Source organism: Callithrix jacchus, chromosome 10 (genome assembly GCF_049354715.1).
Source record: "Callithrix jacchus isolate 240 chromosome 10, calJac240_pri, whole genome shotgun sequence".
Classification (NCBI taxonomy): domain Eukaryota; kingdom Metazoa; phylum Chordata; class Mammalia; order Primates; family Cebidae; genus Callithrix; species Callithrix jacchus.
The window spans coordinates 27,400,486-27,421,251 of NC_133511.1; the positions used below are offsets into that span (position 1 = coordinate 27,400,486).

Sequence of the window (20,766 nt, forward strand, 5' to 3'; positions counted from 1 at the left end):
AATAAACAATATATATATTTAAATTTTATAAATTAAAACATTTGAATCAAGTGGAAAGCAAGATCAGAGTAGACTTAGAAAGAGAGTGACCACAACTACATTTTTGTCTCAGAAAAATATAAAAATTCACCTTTTAAAAGGTAATTTTTTTTTTTTGAGACAGAGTCTCACTCTTGTACCCCAGGCTGGAATGCAATGGCATGATCTTGGCTCACAGCAACTGTGTACCTCCTGGCTTCAAGTGATTCTCCTGCCTCAGCCTTCCGAGTAGCTGGGACTACAGGCACCTGCCACCATGCCTGGCTAATTTTTGTATTTTTAGTAGAGATGGGTGTTTCATCATGTTGGCCAGACTGGTCTCGAACTCCTGACCTCAGGTGATTTGCCCACCTCGGCCTTCCAAAGTACTGGGATTACAGGTGTGAGTCACTGTGCCTGGCCTAAAAGGTGTTTTTTTTTAATGAAGAAAGATTAATAATCATGTCTAAATGATGTGCTTTTAAAATTGTACTTTCTGTTTTAAATATTAGTGAGAGTCAAAGAAGTGATTTACTGATATGATGAACTAGATGTTCAGAGAAAACTTTCATGGCCTGCAAAGCCCCAAGCCAAAATTTTAAAATGAAATCATTCTAGATTGAAAATTCCCTTGTTCATGGCAGAAATGAAGTCAAATCCTCTCTAGAGAAACTGTACTTTAAATATAGTCTTTAAAGTTTCAAATAGATAAAGTTCCAAGAAAGAGGCTAACAATAATAAATTATAAGATAAATAAGGAAACATTTCACCACGAGACTCAGCAGAAATAGCAGATCACAAAATCAGATCCAAAAAGATGATAGATATTTTTTAAAATAGCTATGAAGTATGGTAAATATGTTAAAATAAACAAAAGGACTATTAAAATACACTAATGAACAATGGACATTAAAATAAGCCACTATTTAATTTTTTAAAAAAGGTAACAACTAGAGGAAAAATGTTTAATTATTGAAATAAAAATTTATGGACTTGGCTAAATAGCAGATGAAGGAATTAGTAACGGGTATAGGAAACTAAAGAAATAATTTAAAATACAGCAGAAAGGAAAAAGTAAAGGGACGTATGAAAAAGAAGAGACAGGGAGGATAAGGTGCCAAAGTCTAGGAAACAATAGAACAAATTGGATAGAAGGAAATGTTCTGCAATTAATGAAAGACACAGAGCTTCAGATCCAGAGAGAATAATGGATCACACACTACAAAGATGTACAGGAATCCACCACCAGAGTCCTTAATACGAACACGCAAAACACAAATGTATATCTTGGAATACAAAATGCATTTGCAGGAGAAGACAGATTCCCTCCAAAGGGATGTGATTTGCACTGCTGGCTGACCTACAATAGCAATGAGGGAAGCTGGGAAAGACTGAAGTATCTTCAAAAGACTGAGAGGCAAGGACTAAAAACCCAGAAATCTATGCAGAGTCGAACTATTTTTTACAGATAATAATGAAATATATGTTCAGATAAAAACTGAAAAACTTTACAAAGAGCAGACTTTGTTCAAGGAACTTATAAGTAATTTGCTTTAGAAAGAAGAAATAGGACTGTAGGAGGAAGGTATGAAGGCAAAAAGAAGAAAAACAAAAAAAAATGGAGAGCACATGCGCAGATGTACAAGATGATGGTAAACAATAGCTGTACGAGTAACGAGACAGACTCGAATGCAACTATTGTATTTGATTGAAGCAGATATGTTTGTTAAAATTTCTAGGGTAACAACTAAACAAGTAAGAATCAAATGTGTAATTTTCAAACAAGAAAACTAAAATAAATAAAAAATCTCTCCATCAAAAATAAAAAATCCCCCATCTTTGCCAGAGGATGGCAAAAACTGAAGAACAGAAAAAAGAAAAGGAATATAAAGAACAAATAAAAGGCTAAAAGTGAATTCAAATCTATTAGTAATTACATTCATGTGTATGGACATAACTCTCAAGTTAAAAGACAATGCGTATCAGAGTAGAAAATATCTGTAGAAAAATATCCACTTATATGTGACTTAGAGTAACATATGTAAAACATAAGCTCCTATGCTTGTAGAATATTAATATATATGTATATGAAAATACTAATAAAAAGAAAGATCCTCCTGATATATTAATATCAAACAAAAGACAATTTGTAATAAAAGGCATTATTTCAGCTAGTCTGTCTGTACTGATTAAAGTTTAAATTCAGCAGGAAAATTCTGAACTTGCACATAACAATAGCATAGTTTTATAGTTTCAAAGCAATAGTCTACAGAATTGCCAGGAGGAAGTGTTAAATTCACCATCATACAAGAAAATTTTAACACATCTTTCTCAAGAATCAATAAAACAGGCAGGCAAAAAGTGGGAAGGATATAAACTATGTGAGGAAAAAACAAAAACTTATGAGGAAACTCCACCCAGTACCTGGGAAATATACTTTCTTTTCAAATATGCATGGATTATTATTTTTTTTAATTGAAGAATCATTATCACGCAGACGTATTAGTCATCTCACAAATAAGTTAAATATCTGTGACAACAATTATTTTAAAAATACAAGATTGAATATTTTTGAAAAACAGATTTTAGAATAATTTATAATTTAAAATAGAAAACATTCGAAAAACTGGAAACATTGAACAAAATGATTATAAAATATGACCTATAAAATGTAGGCATTTCTGCTAAAATGATAATGAGAACATACAAGTTTAAATATCTGTAATATAAAACATAAATGTATTGAACAAAGGGAACAATTTAAGAATATAGAGATTAATAACAATAAAGTAAAACCAAAGAAACAAGAAGAAAGGTGGAATTAAAATTAAAAACAGAAATTAATAATATTGAAAATATGGAAAAAATGGGTAGAGCTTACACACCAAAGTCTGATGCTTTGCAAAGTCTAATAAAGTAGACAAATTTCAAGCAGGACTGATCAAAATGAAAACAGAGAAGAAACATGTGTTAGGCCATTCTTGCCTTGTCATAGCCCCACTTCCAACAGTGGCAATCCCATTTCAACATGAGATTTGGAGGGGGCAGACACCCAAAACATATCAACCAAATAATTGGTACTAAAAACTTAAAAAAGGTCCACAAAAACAGATATACCCAAAGTTAAAGAACAATAATATTCAGAACTGTGTACAAATAAAAAATATAAGTAAAATGAGAAAATTCTTAATAGAAAATTAACAAAATAAACTAAGAATGCAAATAAATTGATTAGTAGTTTAGAAAACTAAAAATAGAAAATACAGATATTGTCAATCATTTTCAAATTCTTTTAAGAACAGAAAAAAAAATTAAGAGAAATGTTTTTGATTAAAGGTAATTACTGTAATCGGGAGGCCAAGGCGGGTGGATCACGAGGTCAAGCGATCGAGACCATCCTGGTCAACATGGTGAAACCCCGTCTCTACTAAAAATACAAAAAATTGGCTGGGCATGGTGGCGCGTGCCTGTAATCCCAGCTACTCAGGAGGCTGAGGCAGGATAATTGCCTGAACCCAGGAGGCAGAGGTTGCGGTGAGCCGAGATCGCGTCATTGCACTCCAGCCTGGGTAACAAGAGCGAAACTCGGTCTCAAAAAAAAAAGAAAAAAAGGTAATTACTTTTAAAAAATTTAACAATATGGTGAAACATTGAAAGCATCCTCTTAAAATGTAGAGAGAAGATAAGAATGACCAATATTATCACTTCTATTTAGCATCATAAAAATGGTTCTAATATTTTAAAAAGTCAGTTAAAAATAAGGAATTAAAAAAAAATACTACTGTTAAATGCAGATAGTATGACTATACCCCTAGAAAACTGAAGTGAAAAACCAAAAACAAACAAAAAAAAACGCAAAACAGCACAAAACAAATAGATATTTTGAATTTTAAAATTAGCAGTTTTAACATATTTAAGTTCAATAGCAAAATAATGCTCTAAACACCATTTTATATGAGGAAAAAAATTTGTAAAAAACAAGAAAAACATACATCCTAAGATTAAATCTAACAAAAAAATAAAGAACCTAAGATTAAATATACTTGAGGTTAATGTGATATAGAAAAATATAAATCATAGTAAAAATTTTTTTTTTGAGACAGAGTTTCGCTCTTGTTACCCAGGCTGGAGTGCAATGACGCGATCTCGGCTCACCGCAACCTTTGCCTCCTGGGTTCAGGCAATTCCCCTGCCTCAGCCTCCTGAGTAGCTGGGATTACAGGCACGCACCACCATTCCCAGCTAATTTTTTGTATATTTTTAGTAGAGACGGGGTTTCGCCATGTTGACCAGGATGGTCTCCATCTGTTGACCTCGTGATCCACCCGCCTCGGCCTCCCAAAGTGCTGGTATTACAGGCTTGAGCCACCGTGCCCGGCCCAGTAAAAGATATTTTTAAAGGCCTAAATAAGTGGAGAGATATGTTAATAAGTAGAAATAATCAATATAGTAAAAATATTAATTCACCCTAAACTGACGCATTGATTAAATACAATTCCAACCTAAAACCTACATGAATTTTATTAAACCTGACAAGGTGATTCGAAAATTTATTGGAAGAATGAAGTGCCAAGACTCCATTCTGAAAAGAAAAGTCTGTGTTTTTCTCCTTCAGTTTGTCATAAGTTATTAAGAATCACAGACAAGTTGGCAATGAAATGGAATAGAGAAACAGACACTCATATGGAAACTTAAAATATGATAGAAATGACATGCCAGAACTTAACATATAATGGAGATTACATCCAGAGATGTAGCATTTATTTATTATTATTTTAAAATCCACATGAATCGAGGGCTGTATTGTGAAGCACAACGCTATAAGAATTTAGAACTATAGGGAGATATTTGAATAATCTCATATAGGCACCATGTACCGTAAAGTCCCCAAAACACAAACCACAAAAGAACATTGATAACTATAACTACATTAAAGATAAGAACTTCTGTTCATCAGAATAGAGCATAAAGAGAATGAAAAGGTAAGCCAGAAACTAGGAGAATATATTTGCCATATGTTAGTGACAAATGGTTCATATGTAGAATATGTAAATAATTTATCAGGGTAAATTGTTTGAAAAGAAAGCAACTCAATAGAAAAGTAATCTAAGAATATAAAAAGCAGGCCAGAAGCAGTGTCTCACACCTGTAATTCCAGCACTTAGGGAGGCTGAGGCAGGGGGATCATGAGGTCAAAAGATTGAGACTATCCTGGCCAACATGGTGAAGCCCTGTCTCTACTAAAACTATAAAATTTTGCTGGGCATGGGCATGTCTATAGCCCCAGTTACTCGGAAGGCTGAGTTGAGGCAGGAGAATCACCTGAACTGGGGAGGTGGAGGTTGCAGTGAGCTGAGATCACACCACTGCACTTCAGCCTGGAGACAGAGTGGGATTCCGACTCGAAAAAAAAAAAAAAAAAAAAAAAAGCCTGGTGCAGTGGCTCACTCCTGTAATCCCAGCATTTTGGGAGGCCGAGGTGTGCGGATCACGAGGTAAGGAGATCGAGACCATCCTGACCAACATGGTGAAACCCTGTCTCTACTAAAAAAATAAAAAATTAGCCCAGAGTGGTAGTGCATACCTGTAATCCCAGCTACTTGCAAGGCTGAGGCAGGAGAATTGCTTGAACCCGGGAGGGAGTTTGCAGTGAGCCGAGATCACACCACTGCACTTCAGCCTGGCGACAGACCAAGACTCAGTCTCAGAAAGAAAAAAATTATATAAAAGGCTACTCTTGGATTATGAAACTCAAATCATCACTATTTGTATAAAAATGCTCAATTGCATTAGTAAAACAAAGAAATAAAAACTATGAGATAACATTTTGAAACCAAATATTTGCTGAAAATTAAAGTGTCTCAGTATCAGTATTGATCTTGCAGAGCAATATAGAGTCTATTACACTGCTGGTGGGATTGTAAATAGATACAACTATTTGAAAGCAGTTTGATACAATCTTAAAAAGTGAACATGCATACCCTACAATCTAGCAATTGCACCACTACATGTATACCCTGGAGAAAGCTTGTACATGTATAGAAATAATACAAATGTATAACCATAGCAGCAATTTTTACAGAAGGAAAACTTTTTCAAAAGGAAAATAAAATGTACATTAATAGCACAATGGATAATTTTTGTGCATTCATACAACAGAAATATTATACAGTGCTGAAAATGGATTACCTTCAGTATCAGTCAGTCCCTTAGTAAGAAATAAATGCCACACTTAAACTGTACAATGTGAGGTCAGAACAAAATAATAAAGTATTTACAGTATTTGCAAAGTAGTTTGTATATTACTCCAAGGCTAGTGAGAGTATGAGCTATAATCTCCCTTAGATCCAAAGAGATGAGGGAGAAAAACATTTGCTAAAATTGATAGAGGACAGAGGTGAGAAGAGGGCCATTGGGTTGTGTCTGTAGCCTCCAGTACAAGAAAGCTGCAGCCCTAAGCAGACCCCACATGGAGGAAGCAAGTCAAATAAATTCCCCAACCTCAGTCTTCTCCTGTGGCATGCTGGCAGATAAGATGTATGTGCTCCAAAAGCAAAAGGCCTCAATTAGGGCATTCACAAAGGACATAGATCCATTCCACTACCACCCCTAAGCTAAGACAGGGTGAGATCAACTGGGTTGTTCTTAAGAGGAGCTCAAGGAAGAGTTCTGAGGGCCTCTAGATTTCGGGTTGGGGGCATGAGAAGGAGGAGATGATACTGTAGAACAGTTAAGCAGCAGTAGGAATCTGAAAGCCAGGGGAAGACGCTTTTCCAGTTGGGAGTCCTCAGAGGTGACAGAGGCTGCTGACTGGCAGGCAGGGGAGGACTGATCAAGAACTGGCCATGCTTTCAGCTATGCTAAGGTCCTTGCTGACCTGAAGAGAGCTGCTTCTATAGGGGTGATGTGAAAGTCTCACTGGAATTCACTGAAGAGAGAAATAGAGGAGAGACATTGGAAACAGCAGGCAGACAGTTCTTCTGAGAAGAGTTCTTTCACTGGGCATGGGGGAGCATTGGCAAGGACCTAAGTAAAATATTGGCTTTTTGGGTTTTCTGTTTGTGGATGTTGTTGTTGTTGTTTTTGAGATGGAGTTTCGCTCTTTTTGCCCAAGCTAGAGTAGAATGGTATGATCTTGGCTCACTGCAGCCTTCGCCTCCTGAGTTCAAGTGATTCTCCTGCCTCAGCCTTCTGAGTAGCTGGGATTACAGGTGCACACCGCCACACCCAGCTAATGTTGTATTTTTAGTAGAGACAGGGCTTCACCATGTTGGCCAGGCTGGTCTTAAACTTCTGACCTCAGGTGATCCTCTCACATGCCTTGGCCTTCCAAAGTGCTGGGATTACAGGCACGAGCTACCGCACCCAGCCTGGGTTTTCTGTTTAAGAAAAAAGATATTGTAGCATTTGTACACATGTTAATTATCAAGATGTGTTATATAATATGTGTTTTAATCCTTGGAAAAACAGATATTTGGGAATTCTGTTTGTAACTTGTTTTCAAAGATTAGAAATGACGTTTCTTGCTTTTGAATGTAGTCAGTAACATGTTTTATTTTAGTGTTGCTATTTATTTTCCCCACATATAGTCATTCTTTTCTGTGAAATTACAGGTCACTACTCTAAAATAATTCCAAAGAAAGTGAAGTCTCTGTTGAATATTTTTCAACTATGATGTCAATAGTCTTTAAAAAATGTAAACTAGATAATGCTTTCCAGTGAAAAGGCAGAGGCATAATTAGTCATTCAAGGAAGGGCTACATAGAGTCTCATCCAAATCACATTCATCTTCATTTATTCAATCTTCTTGAAGTTGTTAAATAATCTTTATGTATTGAAAGGTTCCTATTAAAGCACAGTAATTGCTATTTTACACATACAAATACACACATTTATGCATGTGTATATTGGTGTGTTTATATTTGTATGGATATATATACATACATGCTTATAAACATGTTTGTGTATGTGTGTCACTGTCTGTATGTGAATATGTGTGCATGTATATGTGCTATATTTCTGTAGAGCTATGGTTTTCAAAATGAAATTTAGTAAATCTCCCGAATAGTCTCATGCTCAAAGATTTAATTAATTTCACAAAACTTTCTGTTTCTCTGATGGGCAATGCATAACACAAGTCAATTGGGGTTATCCAAAGATTAATTAAACAGAGTCTTCAAGTAGTTTAACATCTGATAAACCCAATGAGATATTTTTATAATAATAATATTTTTTGAGTTAGAAAATGAAACATCTTCTAAACAAGCTGGAAAGAAGATTCAGGAGTTTAAAGGAGGGACAGAGTTTACTGTGGACTGGAACATTGCAGGTAAATCTGTGTGAAAAAAGTAACACTGAACTTCTGACTTACAGGATGATAATGTTTTGGTGACGCAGGGATAAGGAGTTGGGAAAACTCCTTCCATAGGGGGCGTTCATCAAATAGATTCAAACTTGAAAGAGTCAATATTCAAGGTCTAAGGCAAGTTAATTTTAAATCTGAGCATATAATGAGATACTTCTTTTGCTTTTAAACTTTTAATAATGATAATATCATATATATAGATATATAAACCATGTGTATTTATATAGCTTTATGTACACACATAATTTTATATTATATATAGTATATACATATGCATGCAGATGGTTTAAAAATAATAGAAGCGTATGAAATTTCAGAAAATTCTTCTGCCCAACCTTCCCCATCTCTAGTCCAACATCTCAGAGATAACCACTTTTAGCTCTTTCTGCTTTTGGTTCTAGAACTTGTTACCACATCTAAAAATATCATCTTTATTCCTCCATTTCTTAATTTGTCATTTTTATAGAGTATTTGTTCTTTGGTGTAAAAGATGAGAATTTTGGCCTATGTAAATCAGTGTCCCTCACACAGTCTCTTCTTCCTTCTCTGCCAATTTTAGTTACTTGACATTATTATTTTTTTATCAATGATCATTTTAACATTTTTATTGAAATCTTTTTTATTAAATACTAAAAAAAAGCAAAAAGGAAATGTATATATGAGATATGGAATGATTTCTAATGTCCTCTACACAGAGCCTCCATTCCATTCCCTGTCTGACTCCTTCAGAACTATTTTGAATTATACATTTATTATTTTTTGTTTGGTTTATATTACTGTGAATATTTATAACTCTAAATAATATATTTTTTACTTTATCATGCTTTTAAACTTGGCATACATAGAATTATATTGAATGCATTTCTCTGCAAGTTGCTTTTTCTGCTCAATTTCTGTCTGCAAGGTTTATCCAGGTGCTTATATATTGCTGTAATTCTTTCATTTTTGCAGTTATATAGAATTTCTTTATATGAAAAAATAATTTACATACCCATTCTGTTGTTTTGTGTGCATTTGCATTAACTCCATTGCTTTTTTCTGAAATAAACAACACTGCAATGTATATTCTTGAACATGTCTCCTTGTGCACAAGCATTAAATACTAACGAAAACCAAAAGAAAATGTATGTATGAGATACAGCATGATTTCAATCTCCTCTACACATAGCCCCTCTGGAGGCTACACAGAACCTCTCTAGGTCAGAGGTTGGCAAACTTTTTCTGTAAAGAGCCAAATGGTAAATGTCTTAGGTTTCACAGGCCACACCCTGTCTCAGTTACACGTTCTCATTAGTTTTTGTTTGTTTCTTACAATCACTCACAAATGTACAAAGCATCCTTAGCTCATGGGCCATATAAGAACATCCTCCAGCCTACCTTGGCCAAGGCCACAGTTTGCCATTCCCTGCTTTAGGGCAGTATTTTTTTAGTCATTTCAACATCACTAACAGCAAGTAAAACATTTCATATTACAATCCCAGTATATCACACATGCACACACACACACACATAAATACATTAGTAAAAATGTTTTGTGAAATCATACCTATGCTTATTACCTATAATGTTGCCATTTTGTATTCTATCCCTTAATAAATAAGAGAAGTTCTGGTTATTACCCGTTAACTTTATTGTGCAGCCCACTATCACACCTGTAGTTTGAAAATCATTATTTTAGGAGTTGAATGATTGAATCCTAAGGTATCCACATTTTCTTTACCAAGTAATAACAAATTGCTCTCCAAGTGGAAGTAGGAATTTGTACTCCCATTGGAAATGTATGAGTTCTAAGCCTGGAGGCATGGCTAGTGCCTGCAATTCCATAGACTCTGGAGGCTGAGGTGGGAGAATTGCTTCTTTAGGACTATAGGACGACCAGAGTGAAAAATAATATACTATATAGTTTCAAATAGCTAGAAGGATACTAAATGTTCCCAGCACAAGTAAATGAGAATTGTTTGAGATGATGGACATGCTCACTACCCTTATCTGGTCTATATCACAACTATGTGCCACATAAATACGTACAATTATTATGTGACAGTTAAAAAATTTTAAAAGCTTTACAAATTGTATTAAAAAAGCTTATACAATTTTTAAGATGCAGAACTTCCTGGGTTCAGCCTCTGAGTGTCTGCGTGTTTTTTTTGATAGTCCTATTTTCCTTAGTCCTGGGCCCCATACCATTTTTCTCTGTGCCTTGCCAGGCTTTGAAGATCATTATCAAAGTTGGTCATTTTAAATAAATGACCTTAAAAGAAAAGCCAGCTTCAGTACACTGATGACTTCTGCCGGATTCCTGCTTTCATGTAGTTTTTGGCTTCCATGTAATTCTTATTTTCTTGCTAACTCATTGATGTGTTTTAAACATTTTTAAAATTATATTTTATTCATCTTGTATAATTGTTTCATATGGATGATTGATCAGACTATCTAGATAGAAGACATTAAAAATGGAAATTTGTAAATTATTTTGACTCCCAAGTAGGCGAAATGAGAACTATTGAACCCCTAATCTTTTTACCTCAACTGACCTCTCTGATACCCATTACCTAATTTTTGTGAGATAGAAGTTACATTGTCTATTCCATGATATTTTATTTTAGTTAAGACATTTGTGTTTTGACTGTATCTAGATTTTAACATTAAAAATCAAGAAATAGTATTTCCAACATTATATTTATGTAAAGGACATGAGTTACAGACTTGTTATAATTTGAGCTATAAAAATGATGCCCATTATTACTTAAAATCTTATAGTTCATCAAGTCTTCAACATGATGCCATATTGAAGCTTGAGCCAAATTGCTTTGAAAAAAATATGTCACACAGACAGCCAACCCTCATTATTTGCAGATTCTATATTGCAAATTTACCTACTTGCTAAAATTTCTATGTAGCCCCCAAATCAATACTTGTTATATTTTATCGGTCACTCATGGACATGTGCAGAGCTGCAAAAAAATTGAGTTGAGCTGCACACATGTTTCTAGCTGAGGTAAAACAAGCAGTGCTCTGCCTTGTCTGAATTCTCAGACTATAACACAAACGTCCTCTTTGTGGTGTATTTAGTGCCATATTTTTCACAAGACATGGAATCAACCTAAGCATCTATCAGTGGAGAACATTATGCCACGTGAAATAAGCCAGGCACAGGAAGACAAATACTGCATGATCTCACTTATATGTGGAATCTGAAAAAGTTGAAGTGGTGGGAAATATAGAGTAGAACGATGGTTACCAGAGGCTGGGAGTAGAGGCAGAGAGGGAGTGAATGGAAAGCTTCTGATGAAGAGATACAAACTTTCAGATAGACGTAGGAATAGGGTGACTATAGGCACTAATAATGTACGCTTCAAAATAATTTTGAGAATACATTTGAAATGTCTCACCATAAAAAATGATAGGTAAGCAAGATGATAGATTAATTAGCTTGATTTAATCACTGCACATTGTGATGAAACAATGTGCTCTCCCGAAACATATGATTTTCAAATCAGAAGTAATATCAGTACAAATAAAAAACGAATTTAATAGGTGGATAACGATGTCCAAGATATATTGCTGAATGATTAAAATCACTTTGTAACATGATTCTATGTGAAAAAAGCAATATATATCAAAACCCATCAGGCTCTACACTTTAGGATCTGTGTGCATTTTTACTTTACATGAGTATTACCTTAATAAAGATAAAAATACAAAGAATGCACATATACTCAATGTGGAATGTATTAGTTTTCTAGTGCTGTCATAACAAAATACCTCAGACTGTGTAGCTTACACAAGAGAAATTTGTTTTCTCAGGGCTCTGGGAGCTGGAAGTCCAAAACAGGTTTGGTTTCTCCTGAGGTTTCTTTCCTTGGCCTGCAGATGGCCACCTTCTCCCAATGTCTTCACATGGTCTTTCTTCAGGGTGCCCACTTCTCTCTCTCTCTCTCTCTCTCTCTTTTTGGAGTGCTGGAGTACAGTGACGTGATCTAGACTCACTGCAACCTCTGCCTCCCAGGTTTCAGCAATTCTTGTGCCTCAGACTCCCCAGTAGCTGAGATTACAGGCACATGCACCACACCCAGCTAATTTTTTTTTTTTTTTTTTGAGATGAAGTCTTGGTCTATCTCCAGGCTGGAGTGCAGTGGTGCAATCTCGGCTCACTGGAACCTCTACCTCCTAGGTTCAAGTGATTCTTCCACCTCAGCCTCCCGAGTAGCTGGGACCACAGGCGCGTGCCACTAAGCCCAGCTAATTTTTGTGTTTTTAGTAGAGACGGGGTTTCACCACGTTGGCCAGGATGGTCTCGATCTCTTGACCTCTTGATCCACCAGCCTCGGCCTTCCAAAGTGCTGAGATTGCAGGTGTGAGCCACACACCCGGCCTGATCAATCTTTATGTATCCAAATATGCTCTGCTTCTAAAAAGAGCAGTCAGATTGGATAATTTCATTTAACCCTAAACACCTCTTTAAAGATCCTGTTTCTAGATATAGTCACGTTCTGAAGTACTGTGGATTTGAAATTCAACATGTATTTTGGGGAGACACAATTCACTTCACAACACCCAGGTTCACCACTGTTAACATCTTGCTATGTTTTTCTTATTACTCTATTTATGCATACTGCTCTTTTACCCTGCCACTTGGGAGTAAGTTGCACACCTGGGTCATCATTACCCCTTAGTAATTCAGTAGATATTTCCTAAAAACAGGGATATACTCCATCAAAATTAGAAAATCAACATTAAGATTAATATTGCCTTCTAACTCAAAGATGCATTTCAGTTTTGCTGCTTGCTCCAAAAAATGCCCTTCCAGAATCAGATGCTATCCAAAATCCTGTGTGCTGTTTACTTGTCAAAATTCTCTGATAGCTTTCAATTTGAAAAAAATATTGCAGTGTTTTGCTTGCCTTCTCTGACCTTGACGCTTTTGAGTAGTATAGGCCAATGATGTTGTAGAATGCCTCTCAGCTTAGGTTTGCGGATTTGTTTCCTCCTGATTAGGTAGCTGTAATAGAAATACCACAACAGTGATGCTGTGTTCTTTCTAGTGCCCCACAGCAGAAGGCACACAATGACATGTGGTATGAAGTTTTATCATATTTAAGATGGTGTCTGCCAGGTTTTTCCTCTCTAAGATTAATGAAGAAAGATTCAAATGTATTAATTAATATGAGTTGACATTTTACTGTGTGGTAGACATTTCCCTTCTCTATTTATTTACTTAGTTATTAATCTTGGTACAGGCTCATGCATTCCTATTTTGTTCCAGGTATTATTATCTGTTGCTGTAATTATTTACTCTGATGCTCAAATTGTTCTGTGTTTGGCTTTCAAACAAGTTCCTTTATCCTTTTGCTATGTCTACATTTTTCTATGGGGAAGTGCCACTGTACCGTGTCTCACTGTATAGGTAAAGATTGAGGGGGGAAAGAGGAGAGAAGGTAAGAAATGTGGCCCAAACATTTCATATAGTATAAGCTTTATAATTTATCTTTTTTCTGATGCAAAGCCAGTCATGTTCCCCACACCTTCCAGGGTAGATCTTGGAACATCCTTGGAACTAGGCCTGGAAGAATAACTTTCACCTCCTCTGCAGCCATCTGGTTTCATTTTTCACTAAGATTCCTTTCCTTCACTCTGATTCTGTCCCTCATTGAGAGCTCTCTTGTTTTCCATTTTCCAGAAATATTTATGGGTTTCTCCTGTACATGTTCTCTACTCCACTTTGTATTGAAAGTAAAAATAAGCTACTTTTGAAATATGGCGACTCTTACGATTCATAAATAACATGACATCATAACTTCAAGTTTGTACAGCATGTTCTACAGTTTACAAGGAGAAATCTTTTAATGTATCCTTATACTCTGATGAAGGAAAGTTAAGAATTATTTTCCCCAAATCAAAAATATTAAGATTTTTGAAATCAAACATATTTAATGACATTTTTAAGTTCCCAAAATAAGCAAATGATATATCCAGGGCCTAAAATCTATGGCTTTTCACTTTCACCCATTGGGTTTCAGTGTCTTCACTCCTTGGGAGGTAAGGTCAGTCTACAGCCCCATTTTGGATTTTATGACAGAAGGAGTCCTTAGTAGAGTATTTTCAGTCTATGTTAAACATTTTTACCCTATTTTATAGTCAGGATTGTTAAAATCCTTGTTAAAATATGTAAATTAATACCCAAATATTGTGTGTTTATCATGAAATGATACATATTGTAGAATGATGCAGATACAATAATTTGAATGTAAAACTTCAAATTAAGACTTCATGAGAATAAAATAACCCATGGTCAGTGATTTTTTTGGCATTTTCTATATAGGAGAAAAGGTAATAAAAATATCTTACTACCTCCTTAGAATGGCCTTGACACTCACTGCTATTCGTAACGTGCTTCAAAGAAGAAAAGGGCTGACTTACTGGTGAGGAGATTGGGTAAAGATATAAAAAATACTAAGATAGTGATACTCCTAAATGACAATTCAGGGAGGAGTTTATCAGTCTCTGTGTCCTCTCTCAATTATTAATAAACGGACATAGTTCTTTGCTTAGATGTTTGTAGTCACAACCAAAGCAAGGTGAGTTTAGCTTAAACCAGCTGAGAACACTTGGGATGATTCATAGTCATGTATTTCTATAACACCAGCGAAATGCAATTAAGCAGATTTATTTTACGAAAACACTGAAAACAATTTTACCTAATAGAAAAAAAGCCTCATTGGTGTGGCTGGACTTTTGGTATTAAAAATACTGTCCATGTTTAAATGACATTATGTGTTATCAGTAATTATCCCAGTGGTGCATTTGGGAAGGGGGAGATGAAAGTGGTTTTTATCTCATTAGCATGTCTTCACTGTTAACTGTTTGTAATATTAGTTTGCTTTGATCTCCCTTTTGATTGTAGTGTGCAAAGCTGATATAATCTGTTATTATTTCCAGTAATAACTAAGTATCTCTTGCGGTTGACAAGGCAATTTGTTATTATCAGACTGCCTTTATGCAATGCAAAGAGGTTTACACCCTCTCCGGCACCCAGCCTGTGTAAAACAGGCGTTTATCTACTCTCAGCAGCCTGGAGACATTGCCCTCTTCAAAGAGGCTCCATGAATGCCGCTGGACAAAGACAGGAAGCACCATGACATGAGCTGGAGACTTGGGCCTGTAGATTGTAATCTGGACACAGTTTCTACTTCAAGGGGATTTGCAAATTGGACAATGTAACTGAGCATATTCTGCTGACCCTGTTTTGCTCTGTTTTGTTTTTCTGGATGTTTAAATTGAGCAAGAGAAGGGGGGTTAGAGACAGAAGTGAGTTAGTGGTGGTGAAGTGGAAGTTTCTCTTGCAACAAGCAGAGCGTATTCTCATTATTATGTCCGCAGCATCTCAGGCTTCCAAACTGTGAGTTCTGGCAGATTATGAAGGCAAAAGATTTGCAACTCATGGGGCTTTATTGTAAAGTTTCTATATTTGTCTTGTGTTTAATGTCTCTGCCATTCTCATTCCCAGAAATTTTGAGATATTTGACAAATTTTGACACATACAAGGATAATTTCTCTTCACTTCCAAAATGACTCCACCTCCAAGAATAATACCATGGTCGACTCATTAGGAGATAAAAGACTGTGAGTGGAGTTGAGTTCAAGATATGACAACTTCCCATCTTTTAAATAGAGTGGGAGAATTTCAAAACACAAACTTTTTCTAATGAATTTGGTTGACACTCTGACTTTATTATCTGCCAGTGAAAGTTTTATTTTCTCCAAATCTGTTGGTTGGCAGGGCAGATTATATTCTCAAAAGTTTTGCTGGTCCTATAAATTTAACCCATTTCTAACAACAGCGCAGGCAGAGAAGGTGAGGGAGCTGTCTAAAGTGGCAAAGTCAGTTGGAAACAGCTGTTGACAGCTACTCAGATTCCCCAAGGCATGTTTTATCTGTGAATGTATGTGCTGCTGCACAAATGACAGTGATGATCTTTGCATGTGGTCATGAAAGGCTACTTGCCACCATATTTGGATGTGTCAGAAAGAATAGAGAGAAAGGAATGAATGATGTAAGTCGGAAGTCCTGACAGACCATCTGGGGCTTGTGTTGACCTCTGAGATACGTGAGGTGTTTTTGAATGTTCTTTTCACCTTCTGGTTTCTGAGTTTATGGCCCAAGTCCCTAGAGATGGAAAGGATAAACAGAGTTTCCATATGTCTTGACTCCACAAATTTCAGCCTTATTTGATCTATTCAGATCATATCATAGTTGGAAGTATGTCCTCTGAGCTAGGTTACTGCAAGCTAAACTCTGTTACTGCTAAGGACTTAAACCACAAAAGCCTCTTTAACTAGCATGGTCGGCTAGTTAGATGGTTGCCTGGATGTACTAAGAAGTATTCACTCACTCTCACCTTAGTAACAAGCAAGAAGTGGAGAGCAACTACCTTTCTCTTCATGCCTAATATAAGCTTTCACAGAGCTAAGAGCTCTGCAAATGTCTTCTGTTTTCAGATTATGCTGTAAGTCATGGTGACTCTTGTATTTTTATTTTTTATTTAGAGCAAGATTGAGGTCTTGCTCAAAGACAAGTTCAGTAAGAAACTGAAGCAACTTAAACTTTCTGTAGGCCACTGAAACTTAACTTAGAGGTGTTTCTTGTTGCTGACTTTAAAATAGCAAATGAGCCTCAGCCACTCACAAACAGCCAACCACCCAATTGGTTGTATAACTAGTAAACTCCTATCAGACTGTATCCAAATAAGGCAACCACATTGCTGTAGCCAATCAAATAATTTATTTACTTGCCATTCAGCCTATAAAGGCTCATAGCTTAGGCTGCTGGAGTGGAGATCTCTGAAACCTCTTTCAGTTTTGAGTACCACAGGATTAATAAATTCTTCATTGCTCAAATGAATTCTGTTAAGTGTATTCTGTCTGAAGTTTTTTCTTGAACAAAAGTGAGTAATGCGTAGACAAATTTTGAGACCTTATGAGCCAAGAGAAGTCAAAGAATTTTTATTGGATTTCTTGATGTCTGCACAAATTAGAATTCATATTTATATATTAACTACATTGATTTCAGCCCTTCTGCTTGCCCATTTTGGGAAGGAGGGTTTGGGTGACAGACAGAACTTTGTCCACCATAGGTGATCATTTACCCATGAGATATTCTGACCCTTACTATGATCTGATTGCATACAGAAATGATTGGCGGCCTAGAGGCTCCTCCCTGACTCTTTTACCTCCAGTGCAGGGAAGTCAGTAACAACATTAAACACTAACAAGGGACATCATGTTCCGTTTTTTACAAGGTGTGGAATTTATCTTCTGGGAAGGCTGCACACAGCTCTTGAAGTGACTCACTTTAGTACAATAGAAATCAGTCATGATTTGTTAATTTCATTTGTCCTTTCACAAGAAAGGAAAAAAACATTAATTATGTGGTGTTGGCAGAGGTTTTTCAGCCCATAAACTGAAATTTGACCAATGTTCTCCCAGACCACAGTCTTGGGAAGTAGATGCCATTATTCTAATTTCAAAAACGAAGGAACCATGTTTAGAAAAGCTGAGTAACTTCCCCAAAGGTAGACCATTACTAGAGATAAAAGCACTTGAAATGAAAGCTAAGCTTTTTTACATGAATACATATTTAGCTACTGTTTTCCCTATTCATTTCTTTATTGAAAGAAAAAGAAGAAAAGGCTATAAAAGTTTCAGGGAATTAGGCTCAGGGTGATTTTTGGAGTAATGGGCTTTTTGACATGAATTACCTGATTGCCGTGGTTTAAATCATAACTAGTGTAGGAGGTGTCAGAGAGACTAAGCAAGACTGAGGCTAGCTATTAAATGTAATTATTTTATTGAGCTGCTATTACCATAACTACATGTTAGAGAACATTATTTAAAATCTATCTCAGTATATAATTTGTGCAAATTGATTGATAGGTCTTTATTGTACATCAATATAAAAACATTCATTTTTAGCTTGGAGATATGTACTCTTTCATCTTAGAAACTATCACTCTTGGCAATGTTTAAATTTGAAGTCCCCATCCTCATTTGACCATTGCCTTCTTCTGAGTGGCTTAGAAACGCAGGCTAACTGCCCTTGAAATGTACTGTGAACACCGTGGGCCAAGTACATTTGGACTTGGAGTCAGATGTAAACTTTCAAATGTGACCTTGGATAATTATATGCCCTCTTGAAGTTCCAGTTTCCCCAGGAGCCAAACTTTACAGAGATACTGTAAGAATTAAATTATATATATATAATGAAAGAGTGTAATAACATTTTCCACAAATAGTAGGTGCCTGATAAACATTCTTTGACTCTGTATCCATTTGCAAAGCAAATTGAAGTTATGTGAATATATATTTTTCTAACTGATTAAGAAAGGTTTTTGGCTTTCCTTTACCCAGCAACCAGTTTACGCTGGTTAAAGAGTGCAACTGCCTAGATGTTTAAGAAAAGCAAAAAAGCTATGTGAATTTTTCTTGTGAGAGCCCAGTTCAGAGAGAACACATGTGAAATTGTAAAACACTGAAGAATAATGTATTCTGGCTACGCTAGGCCTATATACCCTTCCAGAAACTCCTGTTATTAGCCAGGCTTGTCAAGAACTAATCATTAGCTTTCAAGTTTTATAAGGATACTCTGAAGGTTTACTTTAACCTTACCATACACAAAAATGTTTGTATTGCTACCCACCGATAAGAAAACTATTAGCATTCATTAAATACAGCCATAAATCTCTCCCTCTTGGAAAAGCAATAATGCAGCCTTCCAGCTGCCATAATGAATGCAGTGTTTAATCTCTCCTTGGGAAAGTGTTCTAGCTTCAGACCTCTACTATAGTTAGACACCCTGGCAAGAGCATGGTATTGTGGAAATGACACTGATGACAAGGGAGTCATACTTTTGCCTGATTTTAGGTCCAGAAAGCCTCCAAGTTACAATTAAAACGGAAGCCTTAATTTTAAAAAGGAAACAAAGAGTGACTTGTTCAAGAAGGTGAAATGTTAGCATTTATTGCACACCTAGAGAAATGAAAGCCACTATAGAAGGAAATTTTTACTTCTATTCGCTGATTTTCTCCTTATAACGACCCTCCAAGTTATTGTTCTACCAATGTTCCAGAGAAGAAAAGAGGAATGCAGAAAGACTGCTATAGCAGCCCAGGGTCAGAGACAGAATCCAGCGTGAGCAGAGTGAATTTAGCTGTCTCTGATTCTAGATGCTAGCAGGAGCTACTGGATGTTATCCCTAAGAGCAGATCTTATTTTAGAAATCACACCTGTCTTGGTGAGAAGGAAGGTTTGACCTCCAAGGCAGAACATGGAAGTTTGGAACCTTGTTTCTATTTTGGAGAACACTTATAGCATATCATGTGAAGTCTTTTCTGTCTCACTTACTTACACTCGATTCCAGGGTTCCCTTTGGAGAACATCCCTGCGTTGCAGTACTCTTAAACACATTTTGCATCTGATGTAGCCACAAAGCTAAGCTTTGGAGAATTAGAACCAATGGAGAAAGAGTTGTCTCTTTCTCTCTCTCTTCTTTCTTTCTTTTTTTTTTTTAATATAATGAGCCCTACCTAAGCAGGACATCAAAAAATTCAGTTATAAACTCATAATTGTTCCTCTCTATGGAAATTTTTAGTAAAGAGTGAAAGATTTATTTGTTATGAAGAGAAACCAGAGCATAGGTGTCCCTTTCTCTATGGAACAATAAGAAAGGCATCACTTGAGGTTGTGCTAAATTATCAGCCGGATGGGAGAAGGCTCAGGCAGTTCTATGGCTCCTTGTCTTCCCCCTCTATAGGTTTCTTGCACAGGAATCTAAATTTCCAACGTTTTATAACCTCTGAGTTTCTTGAGCACATGGTAATGAATGATCTTCATTTCCAGGAAGAACTGAAAGAAAAGAAAAACCAACATCTCCAAGTCTAAGGCATAAACTTCCTAGGCAATATCATGTAGTGATCACCCTCATCATGGCCTTCTCTAGGCACTTTCTAGCCATGGGAGAATATAGAATACAGAGGTTGTTATATGAGATTTTTGATCATCAGAAGAGTGCTGCTTTGATTATTTCATTTGGAAAATTTGAAAGCTACCTTAAACATATACTTCAGCATCTAGAGCAACATGGTATACAAAAAATGGTGAATGTTTGCTTTCTAGTTCAACAAGGAAAAGAAAATCTAAACAAAATAAAAACAAATAATATGGCTTGATAATTCTAAAAGCTAAATTGAATTTGGCATTTGATCAACTTACTAACAAATCACTTAGTACATGGAGACCCTCTCCAAAGTGGATAGCTAGTAGATGGGGCAACTGTGTCTTTCCAGCTTGTGATTCCATGCACTGCAGAACATAATTCACCAGCTCAG

The 20,766-nt window shown here is 36.0% G+C and overlaps 1 non-coding gene across 1 annotated transcript; it reads right to left on the bottom strand.

The window, feature by feature from the left end:
- Positions 1-19,957: 19,957 nt before the first annotated feature.
- Positions 19,958-20,074, bottom strand: LOC118145881 (U5 spliceosomal RNA). The gene has a single exon (XR_004731368.1). It is a non-coding gene; the product is annotated as a U5 spliceosomal RNA (small nuclear RNA).
- Positions 20,075-20,766: the final 692 nt, after the last annotated feature.